This window comes from Neofelis nebulosa, chromosome 7, assembly GCF_028018385.1.
Source record: "Neofelis nebulosa isolate mNeoNeb1 chromosome 7, mNeoNeb1.pri, whole genome shotgun sequence".
NCBI lineage: Eukaryota > Metazoa > Chordata > Mammalia > Carnivora > Felidae > Neofelis > Neofelis nebulosa.
Window position 1 is genome coordinate 86632416 of NC_080788.1, and position 23339 is coordinate 86655754.

Consider the following 23339-nt stretch of genomic DNA (forward strand, 5'->3'; position numbering starts at 1 on the left):
GATCATGATCTCACGGTTCACAAAATTGAGCCCTGAATTGGGCTCTGCACTCACTGCATGGAGCCTGCTTGGGATTCTCTCTCTCCTCTGTCTCCCCGTCCCCTGCTTATGCTGCTCTCTTTTTTTTCTCCCAAAATAAATAAAGAAATAAACTTTTATATATATATATATATATATATATATATATATATATATTAAATGTATATATGTATACACGCACACACACACACACACACATACATATATACACATGCATATATATAGCTCCTGAAGACTACACTATATCAGTACATAGACAGCACTTATTAAACCATATAGTGCCCTTGTTGACAGATGCTCAGGATGTTTTTTTAACTCTTAGTATCACAAACATCTGCAGCGAACAACTCTGGCTTGTGTGTCCTTTTGTACGTGTACAAGTATATCTGCAGGATACAGATACTTCATATAATTTTGATTAAATACCTCTGTTTTGGGGCACCTGCGTGGCTTGGTTGAGCATCTGACTTCAGCTCAGGTCATGATTTCATGGTTTGTGAGTTCAAGCCCCGCATCAGGCTTTGTGCTGACAGCTTGGACCCTGGAGCCTGCTTCGGATTCTGTGTCTCCCTCTCTCTCTGCCCTTCCCCCAGTCACACTCTGTCTGTTTCTCTCTCTCTCAAAAATGAATAAACATTAAAAAATTTTAAAAAAAACCTCTGTTTTAACATTTATCAAAGAGTGGTGTGTGTTTTAGTTTGTGCTATCTCCTCATTATTTTATGAGCTTCTAGAAGGCAGAACCGTGTCTCATTCATCTTTGCATCCACAGCCCCTACCATACTACCTGGCATGCTAATGTTGAATACAAAATAAACTTCCTAGTGTAACTATAACCTTGAGAACATTAAAGTAACCCCTCAATTTAAAAGGCTGAGATCTAGGGTATAGATGAAGAGGCACTTCTAAGTTTCTATTTTAAGGATGAAAATGGGACTTATAAAATGCCAGGCCGAATGAAAATATTGAATAAGGAGTAGAAGTTTCAAGGATGAAGATGTTTCTTCAGATCCAGGAACTAGGACAATGTCATGTGTGTTTTCCGGGTTATCCACACGCAGAGAAGCTTAATGGTAAAATAGAGAGGGAGCCTGGAGCACTCCTGCCTGGTGAAGATCAGCCAGGAATGTCAGAGAACAGTCCTTCCCTAGCAACCCAGACCAAGACAGGGTGTAAAGGTGAATGCACACCTGGACTGGAATCTGAACAGAGAAGTGTGTGTGTGTGTGTGTGTGTGAGTGTGTCTGTGTAACATGGTTCTAATTCACCTTCTTTTCCATTTTTATGACAGTCTATGTGAATGGCTCTTAATTCTGCTCTGCAGCCCCCTCACTTGTCTGGAAAGCTGCTAGCGAAGAGACTTGGTGAAAACTCAGACTTTTCCTAAACTGACGGGCAGCCATACTTCCCAGCTCTTTCCCTCCCTGCCCCGGTGCTGTCCCTCCCCAGCCATCACTGCTCTCCCAGCTCCTAAGTCATAGGGGCACTCTCTCTGCACTAGGTCATCGCTAACCATCCCTGCTGCCCCTCAACTGTGTTTAATCAGGTTTCAAGAGATGGAATGGCAGGCAGATAACGTAACACACAGAACTCAGCTAAGCCTGTTTCCAAAATCCCTGCCTCTCAAAAACTTACAGTGAAAAGTAAACTGGTGCAATGTTTTGGTTGTACCAATAAGGTGGCAACAGCATTCAAAACTTGTGAACGTGTGTTTTTATATAGCAATTTCACTTCAGGCATTTAATTCTATGAATACACTTAGAAAAACACAAAAATGTGCACATGTTTGCTAAAGTATTATTTGAAAAAACAGAAAGACAAAAAATAACTTCAGTGTCCATCAATATGGGAATGGTTATATCCATGATAGCATATTGTTTGGTATCCTGTGCAGCTGCTAGAAGAATGAAATAGACTCCTATGTAGGGAATGGAATGATAGCCAAAAACACTGCTAATCAAATAAAAGCAAATTCAGAAGAGTAGATATATTATATGATTTATTTGTGACTTAAAATAACACATGCTTGCATATGAATGTAAAAGTCTATTAATTGGGGTGCCTGGCTGGTTCAGTTGGTAAAGCATGTGATTCCTGACCTCAGGGTTGTGAGTTCAAGCCCCACATTGGGTGTAGAGATTACTTAAGAAAGGGAAAAAAATTTAAAGCCTCTTAAAATATATGAGAAACTTGGGGTACCTGGGTGGATCAGTCGGTTAAGCTTCTGACTCCTGAATTCAGCTCAGGCCATGGTCTCACAGTTTGTGGGTTCAAGCCCAACATTGGTGGTGCAGAGCCTGCTTGAGATTCTCTTTCTCTCTCTGCCCCTCTCCCTCTCTCTCTCTCAAAATAAATGGATGAACTTTTTTAAAAATATGAGAAATTATTATTAATGGCTACTACTAGAGAATGGGATTGTGGGAGGCTAGGAAGCAAGAAACAATTTTTTTTTAATTCTATATGCTGTCTGTATTGATTGCAAATATGATTACAAATATTGATTACAAAATATGATTAAACCTGTTAATTCTTAGGTTCCCATGGTGTACAGATTACACAAGATTTAATGATCATTTCTTACTTAGAAAAGCCACTACTTTAGAAATCCTCCAGCCCTTCTTCGACCTGCCCATGGAAGTGGCAGCCGTCTCCTACTCTGGATCATGGCCGCCCTCAGACCTCCTGTGAAGCCCAAGATGGTTAAAAAGAGGACCAAGAAGTTCTTCTGGAAACAGTCAGACCATAGATAAGTCAAAATTAAGTGCAACTGGTGGAAACCCAGAGGCATTGACAATATGGAGTTCTCAGAAGATTCACGGACCAGATCCTGATGCCCACCATTGGTTATGGGAGCAACAAGAAAGCAAAGCACATGCTGCCCAGTGGCTTCCGGAAGTTCCTAGTCCACAACATCGAGGATCTTGAAGAGCTGCTGATGTGCAATAATATCTTACTGTGCACAGATTGCTCACAGTGTCTCCTCCAAGAACTGCAAAGCCATTGTGGAAAGAGCAGCTGAGCTGGCCATCAGAGTCACCAATCCCAATGCCAGGCTGTGCAGTGAAGAAAATGAATAGACAGACAACTTATGTGCATGTTGTATTTGTGTTAATAAAACCATAAAACCACAAAAGAAAAGAAAAAATAAGAGAAAAGAAAAGAAAAAGAAAACTCTTCCAAAGAGTTCTTTGTGGTTGTGATTGACTTTAATTGAGGTTCACAGAATCAGCTTTAGCTTTGTGGACATAAATTAAAAATTCAACACATTTAGAAAACTAGGTAAAATTTTCTGGGATTATAAAAATCAATGTGTTTAGCCTTCAGACTGATGAGATTGCCAATAATTTTTTTAAATGTTTATTTATTTTTGAGAGAAAAAGAGACAGTGTGAGTGGGAGAGGTGCAGAGACAGAGGGAGACACAGAATTCAAAGCAGGCTCCAGGCTCTGAGCTGTCAGCACAGAGCCTGATGCAGGGCTTGAACCCACAAACTGTGACATCATGACCTGAGCCAAAGTAGGACACTCAATCAACTAGTCACCAGGCACCCCGAAATTGCCAACAATTTTAATATCACTCTTGACTGCCCACAAGTTTGTGTCATATTTTACAAGGTCAGGGAGAAGTGAAGAAGATGCCCCCATATTGTGTAAGTGTCCTATTGCTAAAGAAGAGACTGCTTAGGGCCAACTTACACAAAACAGCAGATTCTGATATTAGGTTTTCAAATCCTGATCATTGGAGCCATTCAGTCAGTCTCTGTGCCTGATCCTGAAGAAACAACCTGAGACAAGAAGCAAGAAGATGAGAAAACGTCAAGGCAAAAAAAAAAAAAAAAAAAAATTGGTAGATACAATTGTCAATAGATTCAAACAGGCCTTTTGGAGGCAAGTCTTTAACCAAGAATCTTGAACCTGCCAAAATTTCCGGGCCACCTACCTTTTCCATGACTTCCTGTTGCTAAGATGATGTCTTAGGTTACTGATCTAATAAGGTTTTTCAGGGCCAAAAAGTTTTAGCAATTTGCCTTTTTATTCTGCAGCGTAGGAAACAAAGTCATGGAATGCCTTATTTGATTCCTCTTCACTCTGGAATAGTATTTTGTGTTTGCAAATGTAGAGAAAACGACACTTTCTTGGTAGTAAGATGGTAGGTCTCTACTGGAAGCTAATAGACATAACAAGCAAATGGATAATTCATCTTGCTGTGACTATAACCAGGTCTAGTTTAGGGAAATAATCCAAACATGAAATTCATAAACAATCTTAAGGGATCTTCAGGACCAAAGCATACTTTTGAGGTTAGCCCCCAAACCTATGAGAACTTCCATTTTACAACTAAATGCTGAGGCGCAATAACCATTAAAAAAGATCAGCAGATGAGTTAGAAATAACAGAAAGTAAGAGAAAAAGTAGTCATGTAGCAATAATTATGCCTTTGCTTGCATAATTCACTTATTACCAAGCAATTCATCTTCAATTATAAGGATGTAACTTTCTAAGAAAAGTTTGCTTTCACAAAGTGAATAGGTTCAAAGCGTGTTCGGTAATTTAATTTCGAATATATGTGTTGGTGTAATTAGGGGCTTTCAAGGCACTAGCCTCCGATATTTAGATCCAGGTATCCAGAAATAAAGTATTTTGATAACTAACTTGAAGTCCAAATGCACATTGGCCCCAATTATTGGAATAATATGGGTGACAGTATATTTTTGAACCCACTCTCCAGATAACTTGGACGTAAATATCCAACAGAAGTTCACAGAGTTGGGATACCTCTTTAGATTCGTTTTGGTGTAGAATATTTTCTCCTTTGAACCACTAATCAATTTTATTGATTAGCAGTTTCTACAAGTCTATTTGCCCCAATGTCTTAGCATTATAGTACCCTCTCATCAGAATATTGGTTAGATTCCCTAGTGTGAATCACTTATCCAGTTGCTCGCCTGATTTATTCACATGTTTTTGAGGTTTGTGAAATGTGGCAGATAAACAGGTTTATGCTGTGTGCAGCTTGGAGGGCGGCCAATGTCTGTCTGCCTATACAGTATATTTACTCTCGTTCCTCAAATCTCTCTCCCATACAAAGAAGCTGTACTTTAAGACTCAAATCAGTGTAGAATGCATCTAGTAATGTCACTGCAGAAAACAGCAGGTGCTCATCCTCTCATTTGCAGTGATTCTTGCAGTGAAGAAAGTGAATCAATGATTCACCCAATGGACAAAGAAACGTCACAGCGAATATTTGGAAAAGTCAAATGCAGGAAAGGACCATTCTCATCTAAAGGTGTGCTCTGATTTTAGAAAGTAAACCCCCCCCCAAAAGAAAATCAGGAATTTTGCTGAAGTGCTCTGATTGTACCTGCAGTAAGCAATGGCATGTTCCCTCTCTCCCTGCTTCTTCTCTTTTATTGCTTTTGTGTTGTACTTCTAAAATAAATATCAATAAATCATTGCAGTTAGATACTCTAATATAGACAGAAATGTACTTGACTCCCTACAGTCATTACAATTGGAGGGGACTCTGATTAGGATGCTTTACTTAATTAAGTGATATCGTCTAAAGAGAGTTCTTCCCTCCATTTTCTGTTTAACAGTCTTATAAAACACCAACAGAGGAAATTCATTCTGTTGTTTGCTTTCCTTATTGTAAATGGTTTATTCTCATTCATAGTTTACAGAAGATGTTGTGTTAATGAAATGGCTAATAAGCCAAAGACTGGTTCAGCTGCATACAGAGCCTTGTTCAAATCAGCTCAAGCTATAGCAGCCTTGAGAACATTTTCTCCCTCAGTCCCAGAAATATATTTTAAAAAATTTTTACAAGATCTGTAACATAAAATTAAGATGACTCAAATTTTATTTTTCTGAGAAATCGTGCTTCCTCTGGTTTATGTATGGTTCAGCAGAGACCTTAAAAATCTGTTTCTTTGAAAAAATAGGAAAAATTGGGCAAAGAATAAGCAATCCTTATGCATAAGATGTTATTTGTGAGGCACTTTAATTTTACTGAAAGAAGTCATTAAATTTGGATTGCCAATACAAATATGATTATATATGTTTTCTAAATAAAATGTTATTATGTTGCAACTGAACTCATCCATTTATTGTTTGTTTACCTAATGCTCAAACGCATGTTTTATTCATAGATGTCTGGGAGAAAAAAAATTTTGCTTGATAATCACACCAAGCATATTTAACAAAAGCAATTCTCCTTTTATTAGTGAACAAGTTTAAGCAGAATGATTTCATTTTTTTTCCATTTAGTTAATTCAGACTTGCAGAATCCCCAGTATACAGCTTTTGTTTCTCCCCTTGCTGCCTTTTATGTCTTTAATATATGCATGCCTATCCACTGATGGGAAAATATCATTTCCTGCAACTCTTCCTTTTTCTTTCTTGAATATTCTCTCAGTTGATTTCTGGTTTTGGTTAGTTTTCACTACTTAGTTCTGTCAAATCATATAGAAGACAGAGTGAAGCCAAGTAAATAGTTTACTATCCTGTTGAAGATTTTAAACTCTGTTTCATTACAGGAAATTTGAATCCTAAATATATTTATTCATTCCATTAAAAATAAATAATATGTTTGTATTTTAAAAAGAATCAAAAATTGATAGAAAGTAGTAAAGGAAGTGAAGATTTATTAATATTTATGAAATTGTTTTCATTACCAAATAAAACATTTTAGCAAAATGCTTGCAACTTTAGCAAAATTACGATGTATTAAATGTAACAACTTTGTTTATTAAAAAGAAATATAAATGTAAACACTCTCTTAAATGAATTCAGCCCGTTTACAATTGATTTTTTTTCTTACTTAAACACAATATGCAGCTAAAAGCATTTAATGATCACGAAAATTTAAATATATTTAAGTCTCAAAATATAAAAATGAATATTAATGAATCACATGCAAGAGACTTTTAATTAATTGCTAAACTATTAAAAAGAACACTTTATAACATTGCTAAGAACCTGAATTATTTTGATTCCTGATCTACATAGCTTGGTCATTTTTCAAGCAAAAGAATAATCATAATAATAACAACCCACATTGCTAAATGAGTTAATTAACATTGTATGACTATAAGGTTTTTGTTTTTGTTTTTAACTGCATAATACTAGTCCTACATAAAACCACTAGCTGGAAACATTCTGAAGTTACATAAGTTTTCTTAACTCCCAAGTTAAATCGGCTCTACCATAGAAAAAGAGTAAAACAATGTACCCCCTGGACATGCTACCCAAAGTGAATTCCAGAAGTTGCTCATAATTGTTTTTTTTTAAGATACTTTTTATTAAAGACTAGCCTTATATTAGTTCTAAAGTTCACTAAACATTAGTTATGTTCTTGTTTTGTAATATAGATAATTTTTACAACCAAAAGCTTAGTTAGCCCGCTTTCTATTAAGCAAACTTCTTCATCGATTTTCTTTAAGCCCTTCATTTAAAAAGGTGCCTTTGTCCTGAAACTAAGCATATGACATTTCTGTCTCTTAAGAAATTTTTTAAAGAACTGAATAACAGCAAGTAAATTCTGTTAGGGACTTTATTCTCTTTTCCTGTATTTGTTCATTTCTTTAAAAATAAAGTAATTTTTAAAGAATTAAAAATGTGGATTTTTTTGTAAGGCTTTCAGATGAATGAGAATTGTGTCTAATGAAGTACCACTGAAGTAAGAGTAGCTGCTAAATCATTATCTGGCAGAAGAATGTGAGTATTATTTTGTCCAAATCAATTATTTTTATCAAATGACTTTTCTGTCTAAATTGTTTGCTTTAAGAAATAATGATGTTAGAGATAAGCAGGTATTTTAATATGCATTTTTAGAGCATTATTATTCCAATTCCTATAAACCAAACTAAATGCAACAGAGCCAATTTCAGGCTGTTCGTTACTGAACTGCTTTTCATTGGAGCAGTGAACGTTTGTAGCTAATGCTCCAATCTTGATGAGCAAAAATACCAGAGTTTAAAATTTTAAGCACAAATAGTACTGTGCATGTAATAGGCTCTTTAGTCAGAAGAAAAATATTGACATCCTAACATAGCCTTTTCCTGAACTTGTAAGATGTGTATTCTAAAGTATTTATCATCAAAGCTATTTGTCTCTATAAAGCAGCAGAAAGAGTAAATTCCCTAACGAGAACCTAGCTAAGAGACACCCTCCTGCAATGAAGTAGATCAAATCTGTACAAAGAAGAGTACAAAAAAATAGTTTGGTGCCAAAGAGAAGATAGTTCTTTGAAACTATTTTTTTTTTTATTCTACAGAAAAATGTAATGAGTGCTCTAGAAAGAACATGCTTAGCAAAAAGCTTTTTTGGGGAACAGGGAGAGAAAAAAAAATCTTGTGTGATGTGAGAGGAGAAAACATACAGACCAAAACAAAACAAACACTAAACAAAAATAGTTAAAACAAACCAAATGTATTTTCTTCTAAAGCATGTTTTCTTTCAGCAAGAGATGACTATAGTCTGAAGAGAAAATTCCTCTCATCAGCAAGTTGTACTTTATAAATACAGGAGAACAAATCGTAGACTTTTTTGGAAGACAATTCTCTTATTAATAGCACTGGTTTCACAGCTATTTTTGCCTCTAAAAAGGGCGCCTCCTGGACATTCACAAATAAGCTTTTTTGAGGGAAAAAAAGTTGTAAAACTATTGCCAAAATGTATATAGTTCTGATTCATGCTAAACATTTTTAACAAACCATTTTACGTGTTTATGTGTTTTGAAGCACCTCAGTGGCCCAGAGCGAGCTCTACCTTTAATGTGAGAAGACAACATAACAAAGAATCTGTCACACAGACACAGACACACACACCCACACACACACACACACCAAAATGGAAAAAAAAAAAAAAGGATGCAGTGGGCGGGAAGAAAAAAACAAATGTCACTTATAATGAACAGATTATGAACTTCATGAAAATATGACAAAAGCAATATTTTTGCCCTAGTAAAATAATTTCTGATGTCGAAAAAATGAAACTAAAGTAAAACTTCTGAGTAGAATCAAGCATTGAACAAATTGTAGAAAAGTAATAGTGTTAAATATTGTACATTCTTTTAAGACTTCTATGATACAGCTGTTAATATAGTTAACTTAGTTCAATATTGTGTTAATATGAAAATAGCTATAATATAGTACTTAGTTATTTGTAATATAATAATCATTCATAATATATGGCCCAACAGTCCAGGAAAAGCCAGCCCAGTTATCTTTTACAAGTACTAACCACACATAAATCATATAACAACTCAAATTCATGCCCTAAATTTTATTTTCAAAAATTGGTATTTTTCTCATATTCAAATGCATACAAAATTAAAACAAAAATGTAAGATTAACACAAATAGAACAAACTTTGGGGATTTTCAAGATCTTATTTTCCTAACAATAATAACTAAGTAAAAATAATTATTAGTAAGAGTGATTGAAATACATTCTATATTTTAATGACTCAAATATTTATTTCTACTGCTTTTTGCATCAAGACTGTGGGAAATTTTTATTATAGCGATCAGATGGTGCGCTGATGTGAGAAATGTTGCAAAGCATCCTGTTGATTGCTTCTAATTAACTGCAATGCTCTTGTGTTCTCAGTTTTAGCCAGCCCACACTACACAATGCCTTTTATTTTGCTTTGAATGGATTTTTAGTTAAAAACAGCTGATCTCAATATCCACAGCATTTTGGCTTTTTTTTTTTTATCTCTTAACATTTTCATGGAATATTTTCTTTTCAAGTTTAAAAGATAAATTTGAAAACATTTCTAAAGCATAAAGTATAATCAGTTAAATTAACAGCACTCGTGTGGTCTTTCACATGTATTTTGCATGTTCTATAGTACGTGATTACATTCTCAAACCACATTTCAATTCCCCTTTAAAAGTTATACATCTGAGTGATAGTTTAAGAAGGCAAATCTGAAAAGCAGTTTAGAGCATGCGACTAATTTTTAATTTTAAACATTTTTGTTAGCAGACTACTAAATAGAACAGAACTGAAACACAGGACCACAAGCAAGGGATGGAAAGGATTTCAGAATTAAAAGTATTAAATAAAATTCTTTGCACTCACCTTTCTCTGATGATTTAAGCTTAAGCAGCCCTGACAGAGAGAAGTCATGAATTTTCATCAACTTCACACATGTCATACATTTAAAAACATTTTGATTTGCCCTGGGACCCCTGCATGTCTCTGAAGCACAGTAACAGTGCTGTGCTGTTTTGTAGGTACAAACCCTATGAACTCCCAGAGCTCTAGAAGATATATTACCAATGTAAACAGCCTCTTAAGTGAAAAAAAAAGAGCATTAAATAACACGAAGTTTCCAAGGAAATGCAGAATTTAAAATAGAATATTACTAGAAACAGTGCACTTCCTATAATTTTAAGTGCCAACTTTATCCGTACACTAGCTTTCTAAGAACATATCCTTTTCTGACCCAAGAAACAATCATTTTGGAAAGGAAAATTTATAACTTAAAAATTAGTTACTAATTTGGTCTAATAGATGTTGAAAGTGATTAAATAGTCCTCTTTTTGTGCATATGAAGATAAAATGTGACTCATGCAACTAGAAACGCCTAGTTTCAAAACGGCTGCCAACATCCTAATACTTCCAGGAGAAGGCTAAGTACACTAAGTATAGTGCAATAAAAACAGAATGTCCTGGGATTATCTTCCAAATACTTCTGTCCCTCTTAAAATTGTGAGAAAACATAAAGACAAGGTAAGAAAGAAACGTTAGGAGAGATTAACAAGTGCAAAGTTGCAAATCATGTAACGATAAAAATCAAGTGGCATTTCAAATAATTTACACTGTGCCCCTCAGCTTTACAACTGAGGAAAATGAAGCCCAAAGAGGTAAAATGACTTCCCCAAGGTCTTACAAAGACTAAGATATAAAGCTCAATTAGAGGCAAGTGTCTTGACTTGTGGTAGCACACTTTCTACAACACTACACAGCCTTTCAATGCAGTGACAGAAATGTCAGCTCAGGTGGATGTCAGTCCTACAGTAAAGTAAAACAATGAGCAATGCACAGGACATACAAAATTAATTTGCAATATTTACTCAGTGGGAACAGTCATTTTACTTAAAAAGATGCCTCTTGGAAAGTATGCCTTCCTTTTTGCCAGGGTTTAAGGATTTGTACCTATTTAATAAAAGGTAGTTCTCTTTAGCACTCTTACACCAAGCGGGCAGGTAAAAACAACCACCAAATAGTCCCATTGTCACTAATTTGTCCCTTTTAACCCAGTCTCTAATCTGCTGACTGCATGGTCTTTCTAAAATGCACATCTGATTATGTTTGAATTTTTTCAGTGCCTTTCCATCTGCTGCAAGATAAACCTACACTTCTTAGCCTGGCATTCAAGGGTCTTCAAAATGTTTTGCCCATAGCACCCCTTCAGTTTTACTCCCAACACTCTCCTCACAGTTTCTCCTCCAGCAATACAATGCAGGTATGATTCCCTGAACAGGACATGCTTTTCACTGCCTCTGGGCCTTTGCACATCCTTTTTCCTCTACCCGGAATACCTGATAAAACCTTGTTTCTCCTTCGGGATTGAATTCAAGTGTTACCTTTTCTCCTTCTGCCAAATATAGATGCTTCTTCCCTCTGGATCCCACTGCATGTTGCACAGACTTCAGATTACTCCACTCATTGCATTGAACTGTGATTGTCTATTTTCATGCTTGTCTCTCCAAACACAGTGTCTTTGGGGTTAGAGACATATCTTTTTCTGCATGCGTAGAACTTTGCCTGATGTAAGTGAATCTTTACTGACTGAATAAATGAATCAATAAATAGGCCATATCATAAAATATTTATGTCTTAGGGTGATACTGCCTAGTTCTTCTGTATAATGTCTAAGCTGGATATGCACTGACAACAGGATATTATATCAACCTCTGTTTTTGGTTTCTATCAAAAAAGTATAATTTTAGAAATACTCTTCCACTAGAGTGAGTTGACTTTGTTATGAACTTGGTGATGAAATACCAAGTCCTATCTACATGTGAATAAAACAGAGAATTTTTGGGAGAGCAATGGGTCATCATTGTTCCAGACACTGGTAAAGAACATTTCCTTTTAGGAATCCATTTCTTGTTAGAAACAAAAGTTGAAGGATTAGCTGTAACCCACTAAGAGTGTAAATGCGTATTTAAACTGCATATAAACAGGAAGCAGTATCTGTATCTTCGTGCCAAGTGAGTGCTTTAAAAGAGGATGTTTGATCTTAAGTAAATGGAATTTAGATTCGAGATTTAACTTATTTAGGGTTCTGTTGCTGTTTGACTCCTTCCAGTCTTCTTAATTTTTCTGAGCAAATGCTGCTGAGGTGCAAATACCGCCTAGGGAGCCTACTCAGCTGAAGCCAGGGACATCCTTGCTATATAAGCACTCATTTCCACTTGAAATAATATCCTCATACTCATTGATGAAAGGTGTCACATTCAAAATGGAAAAGAATCTGCCAGTATAGTCTTTTCTTAACAGGTATGTAATCTTGAACCAGTCCCCAAATCAATGAAGAGAGATTCTAGGAGTTGTTTGGGCCAACACAAGGCATAGTGCATCCCAACTCTGAAGCTACTTCCAATCTTTTGATTCCTCCTGCCTTCACTCCACTGGTTCCATTGTGCCCCAAAGCTATAGTCCCTAATCAAATGTGAGAGGTGCTCACTAAGGAATAGAAGTTGGGAACACAGCAATAGTAGCCATGGCTCTTGCATAATAGATTCCTCTTGGCCATTCCTTAGAGCAGCCCTATGTGGCATTATCATTAACAATCAACATTAGTTCTTATATTCTTTTCTAGTAGATAAGACCATACTGGCCAGTTCCCACTCCCACTCCCAAAAGAATGATAGGATTTGTAACCTTCTGTTTCCTTCACCACTTCAGAAGATGGCTACACTTTAGAATTTTAAAGGTCTCAAGAAAGATAAGTATGCCATAGAAGTTTAAATCTGGAATGTAAAAAGAGATTAACTCAAAGGACTTTCCAAGTCATTAATTTTTAAGGTTCATTTTGTGTTACATCTAAGCTTTGGGGGTTTTTGTTTGTTTTAAACATTACAGTATTACCTCAAACAGTTTTCATTTCAATAGGCAGGGAAATCTTAAGAGATTCTTCTCTTGCTAACTAGCATAGAATGGGGCTGCTTTTCTGTCATTTTAAGTCAAACCCATCGAGAATTTTAACAATTTTTTATTCACATAAATAAGGAAAAATGTTAAGACTCCTTTACCTTTATATTTTTCACATCAGAAAAGATTACACGGTAAATAGTGAAAGTGTTTCATGAATTCATTTGTTCAGCAACTTATCAAACTATCGTGTGCAAGGCACTATACAAGATACTGACTAACCCACAGATACACAAAGAAAAAAAAGAATATGGTTGTTTACAGCTCTAAATTTAAGAATGTGAAATGGTGACCACTATCAAATCACAGAGACTTGGAATTTCCTTCTGTTCACTTGCTATCTTTTCTTTTAAAAGAAAAACTTCTTTGGCAGAAAGTATTAGTCAAGATGGAAAATGCTCATCAGCATAAATTCCAACTTTATAACTTAATAAGCAAGAAAAAATATATCTGTCTTCAAATTGGATGTGGCCATTTGAAAGTTCTTCACAAACTTGTAAAAGGACATAGGCTTTGGTTTTCTTGAGGGTCTGAAATGAATCCATTACATTAAAATGGCTCTTAGTAGCAAGAGCAAATAATAATTTGCATTATAAGCTAATAAAATGGAGGGTTAGGCATATTTGTACAAGATCCTTTTTTATTCACTTTTATAGATATTCTCTCCCATTCCTGCTTCAATGAACTTGGAAGATTGTTCATCACTCACTATTGTTTAAATTATAAGGCACATATCTGCCACCTGGTTTTTAAATTTTTTTCCCCTTTGGTAATGTAGATGAGTAATGTCCATCTCCATTCTTTAAGAATACACTAATGTAATGATGGTATAATTTTGGGAGAAAAAGTTAAATTAGTTTTTTTATATCTCGCATCTAGGAATCTGACATATTAGAAAATATAATATTCTTCAAAAAATACACTTTGCTAGCCTTTATGAACACTCATACTTTAGTGAATTGTACCTTTCTGTTCAAAAAGTGCAACAAGGCCTCTCCCACAAGCAAATCCCCTGAAGAAAACCTCACTGATGAAGTCAGTCTACTTACTTTTTCATGGTACCTACGAGTAAAAGTTATGGCTTTATCTCAATCATGATAGTTAATCTAGATCGCAAAGCTACTTCCAATTTAAAAGTATGAGAAAAGAGCCTATCCTGCCAACAAAGGGGACCCAGAAAGTCTTATTTCACCCATAGATTCTTTTGTGTTAGACTCCTAGATTTTATATCCTCAAGGAAAAGTGCTAATACTAGAAAGAGAGAGATTTTGCTTTTACAATGACCCTGTGTGCCAAATACCTGCTTGTTTCAATTAGAGATAGGAATAAAAAACTATTTTTATATAATATTAAATTTATATAATTTCTCTGAAAGTTGAATGTTTAAATCTTACTAAGCAATAATTTCTCTATTAAAGCAAACATGAAAAGGCAGAAGTTTGTTCTATTGACAAAAAGGGATAATCTTACAAATTTTATTAAAAGCTCTTGATTCCCCCCCCCCCCCCCCACTGATAAGGGACACTTTTCCTGGTTTTTGCTCTTGTTAGTAACAAGAATCCTATTCCTATTTATGCCCGTTTTCAAAATTGGGACTATCAAGTAATGCACTTACAGCTTACTTTTCAAGGAAACTGCTTGAGATCTCCTGTATCCATTCCTCTCCCCACCTTTCCCAGTAGTGAATTCCCCCAGAGGGATTTATTACAGATATGAAGTGGAGAATTTAGAAACAGGGCTGATTGGTGGACCCTCCTGCTGCCACTAAAGTTTTCCTGATACCTTCTAGATGCTACTGTAGGATTACGACTGATTCGCTCCTCGCCTTGTCTGCTGGCAGCTAAATGGGAATACTGGCAAGCTGCCAGAAGGGTAGGTAGCCAACCTGCTCGCCCTTGATTGTGCCTGCCAGCTTTTTAATAACAGAAGTAGGGTCAAGTAAGTGAAATCACGAACTGAGGGGAGTATTCTGAGAATGCAAAGGCAGTTAATGTCCTTCCAAGCCTCAGATGGCTGGCAACCCTTGGCAGAGTAATCTATGATTTGTGGCACCTGACCCTTCCACTGTGACTGTTATCTGTGTATTCACTAGAAACATATTTACAGAATCTCTCCATTAGCAAAGATGCCTTGTGTGTGATTACCCAATTGTCATGGTCACACTAGGGTTTTGATACAGTTCCTATTCACAAATGAAAAACTGTACTAAACTGCACACAGGGTTGATTTAAAGCAGGGATCTTCAATCAATAGATCAAGACTTCTTTTGGTAGATCTCAAAGAGACTATCACAGTCTTCCTCCCCCTTCTTCCCTACTCCAAGACCACATTCCCACCTCCCCCCAATCCACTGGCAAGACAGAATCTCCCTTATTCCCTTAAGCCCTTACAAATTCTTAATAAAGTTAAGAATAGCTATTAGAATTATCCCAAAAGATGAGACTGTTTAAAGCAGACTCCACCCCAGAAAATATTGGAAGAGAGCACCATTTGCTTAAATTAGTTTGCACTGCTCACATTTATATAGTACCTAAGCGGCGGTAGAGTACGTTGTCCTCACTTAAAATGTTTTAGCTACGCAGGCAGAGTGAAGTTGTAGGCTGGCTTTCCTTCGTTCTTATGGAATCAAATATAAAAAACATTAAAAAAAATTTTTTTTCTCTGACATGAGTGACAATGAGAACACTTGCTACTAAAAAGTTTATTAGGAAGTTTTAAAAGTGGCATCTTCCCTTCCCCCTCAAATAAATGGCATTGAGGTCCTCCCGTGCCAGAATATTTCTCTAGTTTACATCCTATGCTGGCTCTCACCTTAGTATTAACTCATAAAGGCGAAGCAGTATTTTAGGGAACCAAATCAAACTCACTAGGACCCAATAAGTGGTCATGAGTCAAAATGGACAAACGATGACCAAGGGTCATTGTCATTATGTGTCTCCCCAATGAGATCCTCCGAGAAAATAAAAGTAACAAAGTCGCACGAGATAAATAAATGAAGGCGATAAACTCACCACAGATCAAGCAATACTACTAAGGTGACCTGACTTGACAGTTAGTAACCGCAGGCGACCCTTAGGAATTGCATCGGGGTTAAATGCCCTGAGAATTGCCGAGATCCTGACGACCTGGGCCACTGACCCTCCGCAGCCGGTCAGACGGCGGCGCACAGAGGCCGGCGCTCTGGGCCGCTGGGGCCTGGCGAGGAGAGGCTAGAGGCCGGCCCCGGGCGCTCAGGGCCCGTAGGACCGCCGGAGCCAGGCCGCTCGAGGCCCAACTCCGGCCGGTCCGGCACCCGGGCAGAAGACGACCCCGCAGAGGTGAGACCACCTCCCCCAACCTCCTGGGGCGGACTGTGCGCGCAGCAGGCCGCAGGGTGGAAGCCAAGCCCACGTGGAGGCCACACTGAATCCTAAGGGCAGCTCCGGGACGGACGCCGCGGTCCAGCTGACCGGGTCTCGGCAGTCGCCCTGCGGCGGGGCGGGCGCCAGGCGCCTTAGAAGAGAATCAGCCGCAGGAAGCCAGACGCTGGACGGGCGCCCACTGCCCGGAGCCCACGCACGCCGCGTGGCCAGCGAGAGTGGGAAACCTCCGCGCTGGAGCGGGACGTAGGCGCTCTGTCGGGGACTTGGGGACTCCCGGAGCTTGGGCGCCCCTAGCAGCTGGGAGTCATCTCGACGCATTTCTTCCCAGGCGACCTGAATTCAACCCTTAAGAAGATAGATGCTCCAGACATTAGCGAGTAACAGGGAAAGGGGGAAAAAGAGAGAGACAGACAGAGAGAAAGAGTTATTTAAATGGGGGAGGGGCGGGCGGGAGGAGTAGGAGGAAACCTTACAGGAAAGAAATCCCCATCACGACCAAAACCGTTTCTGAGAAGTCCTGAGGTTTTGCGCCTGGAGATTTCACTTTAAAGGCTGAAAAAAAAATATTCCTCTGCTTTTAATTGAAGTAAACAAAGTGCAACAAATCCTAACTCATATATGATTGCAGTGAGATTAGGGTCTAATTGCTTAGGGTTCAGGTGGAATCTGCGGGCTAAATCCTACAGGGCCAATCTGAATTTCACAATCATTCTGTCAAAAGGAGAGCGATGAGAGCCCACACGCTTCCTAACAAGTCATTTTTAACAGTTACAAGCTTCACACAAAGACCACACAGGGCGCCTAAGAGATGCAAATCTAATCCCTGGTCATTCTACAGGCCTTCAACAAAGATGTGCTAAACCCTAATAGAAAAGAAATCAGTTCTCTGTCACCAGCCCCTAGTAAAATCTATTAGAGAATGGACAGAGCCTCATCTACAGCAGTTGCTGCAAAGGTTAAGGACAAGTACAAATAAGAGGGACCCAGTTTTGTTTTCCGTGTGAAATATCGGGAGAAGCTAACCCCAAATGAGTGACGGGATTCGATCCGTGGCTTCGCATTCATTTCAACGCTAGAAAAAAGTAAACACACACATTAAGACTTTTGAAGACTCCGTTTCTGAATTTAGGAGAGATGAAACAAATTCCCCCAAAGTTGAAATCTTTGCCTCCGAAATTACCGAAGAATATAAAGGGGAAAGAGCGGTGATTGCGCGGGTCCAAGAAGGAGGATTCGGGCTTCTGGACCCGGCGGGGCTGACGTCGCGCTGCAGCGCACCCTTTGCTGAGAAAAGCCCCGTTAGCGGAGACACCGCCGGGCGGGAACTGGAGCTGCGCGAGGCCTCTTGCAGCTGGGGCGGAGCGGTCGGCGCCGACCGCAGGAAGTCTGGACCGCCGCCCTCCCTCCCCGACCGGCCGGCATTCGCTCCGGGTCCCTCTCCCGGACCTCACCCTCGGCCTGTGCTTCACAAATTGAGAAGCTTCTCAGATGTGCCCTTCTGCGGTCACCACCCAAATGAAGTCCAAATCAACACCTGTGTCATGCCGGGGTAGTAAATGGGTTAATACGTTGCAGCTAAAATATATCACAGAGCGTGTGAAACTCTCAAGAAAGCAAGGGCCCTGGGGCTCCAGGCCCCTTGGAGAAACCCCAAAGTGGCTGGGAAAGGGAAGGGGGCGGTGGAGGGAAATGACCGGCCCTGGAAGGTTGTGTGTAGTTTTTTGGGGGGTGGGGGGGATTCCCTTCTCCCCGCAGAGCAGAGGCCGGGCGACAGGGCAAGCCTGGTCTCCTCCCGTGCCGCAGCCGCGGGACCCAGAGGCTGGGAACGCCCCGCGGAGCCTGACCCTCCCGGGGAGCGGGCGGGGGGAGCGATTCCGGCTCCGCGGAGGGATCTCCGGGGCAGTCGTGGCCCCGCCCGCTGCGCGTCCGCAGAAGGATGGGGCCCGACTGGGTAGCGGGGAACCGGGCGCCTTCTCAGGACCCGCCTTCTGTCATGGGAAGCTGTACGGGGCCCGAAGATGAGCGGGGGGGGGGGGGGGGGGGGCGGCGGGTTCGGCTCTTAGTCCCAGTGGAATCGCCCTGCCATTTTCCCAGGCAGCTGGGGCTCCCTCCACGTGGTACCTCCTTCGAGGCCGCGCTGGCGGGGACAAAAGAGGGCGCTGTCCAACAGCCAGGGTCGGAAAAGACCTAGAGTCTCCCCTTTCTCTTAAGGCCCCTCTCCAACTGCAGGGAGGAGGGGTGGGGCACTTGTTCGAAAGAAAGGATTTTTGTCTGTTTTTCCCGGAAGTTTCCAGGAGCCACTATTTCTTCTCCTAGGGGCTTCGCCCTCTGCCCCCAGGCTCCGCTGAATTTTTTCCTTCCCCAAAGTGTAGAGCCCAAATGGCCAGGCTGGAGTTTGGAGGCGAACAACAGTTCCTGGCCCCTCAGCTCCCTAGCCCTTTAATTTGCTCCGGCATAAAGTTTCTATTCTTAATGTCTAGCAGGAGGAAAGTAAGAGGTTGCTAGATTTGCCTCTCAGTTCAGAGACAGATGACCATATACACATCTGCTTCCTCCTCATCCCTTTCTATGCCTGTCCAGGCCAGACATATATGTTAGGTCGGGGCTGTATTCCTTACTTCGCATCTACTGACATTAATTGAATTTCTCTGCACTGCTGCCTCTCTTTGCTTCTGTCACTTTTTTCTCACTAGTCCTCTGATAGGCTGACCTTGGTGGCTCACTGGTCCTTTCAGCAACACCTCTCCACACCACCACTACCACTGGCCTCCCATATGGGCTTTACTGGCTTTCCTTCTGTATGGGTTAGCGCATCCACTTTGTTTTCCCTTTAGCGCCGACATGATTAGGAAAATGATACCGAATTGCCTTGGAAGTATGACTGCAGCTGTGAGGCTGGAATTGGACAAGCAAGCAAGTAAAACATAGGCGTTGAAATGAAGAAATGGAAAATGAGTGGGATGAAGTAACAAATAAAAAGTAGATGAAGGAGTCACATCAAGCTATAAATACAAGAATATGATGCTCCCGTAGGTGATCTTTGGCTCCTAATGAAGGTGTCCCACATCTGCCTTGGGAGATAGGGAGAGGGCTCCCTGAGGAAGGCAGACTGAGGTTTCTTCTCCCTGATTAGGATTGCTCCTGAAGACGTGGACCAGCAATCCCCAGCCTGTGTGGTTTTGGTCTTCAGGGAGATCCTGGAGAGTGGGAAGAAGTCACCACACATCAGCCACCACTCCTAGAAATGGCCACATAGTCACCATATCTCTGTGGAGCTGTCAGGTGGCTGGGACTTCCTGCCCTGGGAACCTGCTCTAGCTCTCTGCTGCTCTGGGACACATCCCTGTGCACCCTCTCTGCCTACCCAGCCAAGACTAAGCCGGGTCCTGTCCTCATTTGGGTGAGCTAGCTCCCCTTTACCCTAGCAGGTTGGGTCCCACTGGTCCCAGTCTCACCCTCACCTCCTGTCAGTTTTAGGAGTTCTGTGTTCCCCGTCTGCAGAAATAGGGAGCCTGAAGGCTCCCTATTGTGGGAGGCCTGACCTTCCCACCTGCACTCAGGATGGATTAATGCTTCAGGACCACTCACTCCGCTTAACCACAGAATGAATTCTAGAGAGCGGGGGGGGGGGGGGGGGGGGGGGAGTGAGTTTACAGCTGGGGTGTGTGTGAAGGGTGACTTTAGATCTTTATGGTCTCTGTAACTTGACATCTGTTAAAGAGAACATCGGGGCTTTTAGGAAGAGTTTTGCATTAGATTGAGCAAGCCGGCGGAAGCTGTGCAGATCGTCCCCACCCCCTACCCCCCATCGATTGGTTCTCCTGAGATCTTCTCAGAGGTGAAAATGCTTTGCAAGGACGTTTAAAAACACAACGCCTGCCTAAGAGGCACTAACTTGAGGAGGTTAATAAATTATTCCCTTTTGAAATAAAAATGGAATCGGCATTAAGCACATACTATTATTAGACTGGGTTTCTGCCTGCCAGAAAGTTTGTTAGATGTTCGTATCTAGGCAGAGGCGGAATCTCTCTTTTCCGTAGGAAAACTCGTTGGGGAAACAGCAGCAGTTCGCTGGCTGTGTTTGATTTTGTTTATCCAAATAAAGATTGTGTTTTCAGATCGTTAAAAAAAAAATCCCTTCAGGTTAGGGTTTTGATCATCATCGTGACCCAGTGAACTAATTATCTGTATATTCTGGGGTCAAACTTCACGGGAAATTTCTACTTATCCTCACACCAGACTTCTTAGTGTGGTCTCCAGAAGGGGTTAGGAGCCTGTCGGCAGACAGCTCAGAGTATAGGCTGTTCCCAGCGTGAACTGAAAACGGGCTGGAGAGTCACCTGCTAGCCTTGCCGAGGGTGGGGGGTGGGGATGGGGGGTTCGAGAGGTTGGGTGGGAAGAGAGCGCGTGACCGCAAGCTGCGCGTGGGAGGGAAGACCTCGGGTGGGCGGGGTGACGCCTAGGACTGGGGTTAGAGCTGGAGGCCGAGGGGGTGGGGAGTGCAGAGGCCGCGGGCAGGAGGGGGGAGGTCGCCGACAGCTGTTACACTGGGTTCTAGAAACCGAAACTTTTTACGACGAAAGACCGTAAAATAGCCGGAGATTTTAAGTGTCCACATTTGCAGCTGGGTCGCCTGACAACAAATTTGAAACCGCGGGGCCGCTAGGGGCCCTTAGGTCTTTGGCGGTGCAACTGGGAGGCCGCGGAGCCGCCCGTAGGGCTTCGGTCACAGCTCTGCGCCCGGGCCCCGCAGACATCCTGCTGGTCCCCGAAACGCCCCGGCAGGGCTTCACGACTCCAACGCACGAAATTTTAGCCCCGAGCAACCTCTTCTGGCGGCCCTTCCTTTAAAAACAAGTTTGAATTTCACATCAAATCTTTTGCCCGTCTACTCTTCACTAAATGACTATCAATCAGCAACGAGAGGAAGCACAAACATGGTTTCTCTCTCACCTTTCCTGCTGTTTCTTTCCCCCCTCCAACCATGGAGTCTCAATTTTCTAAGCAATTAAATTATATATACAACAGGAATATTCGATTTCAAATACACCGGGACTAAAGCCTGATGCATACGGCCTGAGGCTAGAAGAAAATATTTAGTGCTTGCCTGTAGATTCTGTCACCCATCATCTGCTCAGAAAGCGCTCTGTATCTTTCAGCGTGTCCAGCTCTTATGATTGCAAATGGCCCTGTTTTCAAATGGAAATAAGACTTGCAAACTGATTATGTGTATTGAATCGGAATCACTCCCTAGATCCTCTTGTTGAAAATGTATTGGAAAAAAAAAAAAGGATGATGGCTGCAGACCTCTGGAACTGGCTCCCCTTCTTCTCAGGGAGGCCGATCTATTTTGCAACTTTTTGCCTTTTGAGCTTGTTTCAGCTAGGTAATTACGTTCCCATTGCGTTACACTCCAGCCAAGAGGTGGGACACACATTGCCTTTCAGCCGGCCCCCCTGCCCTACCCACCAGCATCACCCCCTAAAAATCACATACAGTACACACTCATCCATCTGCCCCAACCCTTGGACCCAAAGGCCAGTATGACTCAGCTGTCAAAAACACCAGCAGAACTCCACACACTGTCACCAGGCAGTGTTCCTCTCTTCTCCCTTCCCCTCCTTTCCAGTCCCCTCTCCTTTCCTCTTTTCTCTTCTGTGCAGAACCACACACACACACACACACACACACGCACACACAACCCTCCAGCTTCCACAGAACCTAAGTATTTAGCTCTGTCGAGAATTTTCAGTAACCAATTTAGGGTTGGTATGGCATAGGGTTGTTAGAAAACAGTTCATACCGGAAAGTTAATATCAACTATTAGGGATGCCTGAAGCTCCGTGTATGCTACCATAGATCTCATAGATGTTCTCTTTAACCCATCCAGGGCTAGATTATGGCTATGGGTTGACTTTTTGTGGAATATTTCCAAAGATTCTCCCATTGGATTTCAGTACGAAGCCAACGTGAAGTGCACATAGATAACTGAACTCTCCCTGCTATGTGAATTGTATATAATGATATGCTGCGGTACTTCCAAAGTTTACTACACCCAGGCCTCAGTCTCAGCAGTCCTGCCAGGAAATGGTAATCAACATTTCAGTTCATAGTGCAGGTTAGTGAGTAGTAATGAACTGGCTACAACTTGTGTCTACCCTGGCTGGGGATGGGGATGTATGCTCTGTGCATGCCTTTGGTGAAAGAGTTGCAATCTTTCTGAAGCACACTCAGAAGGGGAGGAGGAAGCCGTCACTGCCCAGCTCCGCACCCACCCCACCCCCAACCCCCATTAGTCCCCACCCAGAAAACAGTGCCTTGCAGACCTCAAGGCACCGTCGAGTGGCCAGGCGGGGAGAGTGGTTTAATCCTCTTTGGCTTCAGAATCTCCTCTGAAAAAGCCTGTCGCTCCAAACCTGTTTAGAAACCCAGTGCTTTGGGGGCACCCGCGGGGACCCTAACCATGCCGGATTTGCTGTATACATCAACATAGCCAGATTCGTTAAACCATTGACCTGTTCTCCTAGGTTAGAACAGAGCGAACAGCCAGCTCGGAGGAGTCAGCTCCCAGTCCTCTTCGTGTCATTACGGTAATTCCCAGGTTTACATCTGCGCGCGCGCACTCAGCTGTGTGTGTGCCGAGGAGATCAGGTAAATCGGCAGCGCGCGAACCAAATAAACCCTTGTTTTCCTAGAGCTTTGGACACCTTCGAGCAGCAGTATTGAGAGGGAAAATACTAGGCAAGGTGGAGGCCCTACCATCCTGGG

General features: G+C 41.1%; 1 long non-coding RNA gene and 1 pseudogene across 4 annotated transcripts in view; one reads left to right on the plus strand and one right to left on the minus strand.

Moving 5' to 3' along the window:
- Positions 1-23339, minus strand: part of LOC131517112 (uncharacterized) — a 36620-nt gene that overhangs the window by 10043 nt on the left and 3238 nt on the right. For 3 of the 4 annotated variants that reach the window (XR_009264404.1, XR_009264401.1, XR_009264402.1), the window contains exon 2: positions 3734-3822. This is a non-coding gene — a long non-coding RNA (uncharacterized LOC131517112). Of the gene's footprint in view, positions 1-3733; positions 3823-10125; positions 10237-23339 lie in introns of those variants that run through there. The other variant, XR_009264403.1, reaches the window with a different exon arrangement.
- On the plus strand, positions 294-3862 carry LOC131517111 (large ribosomal subunit protein eL32-like; annotated as a pseudogene).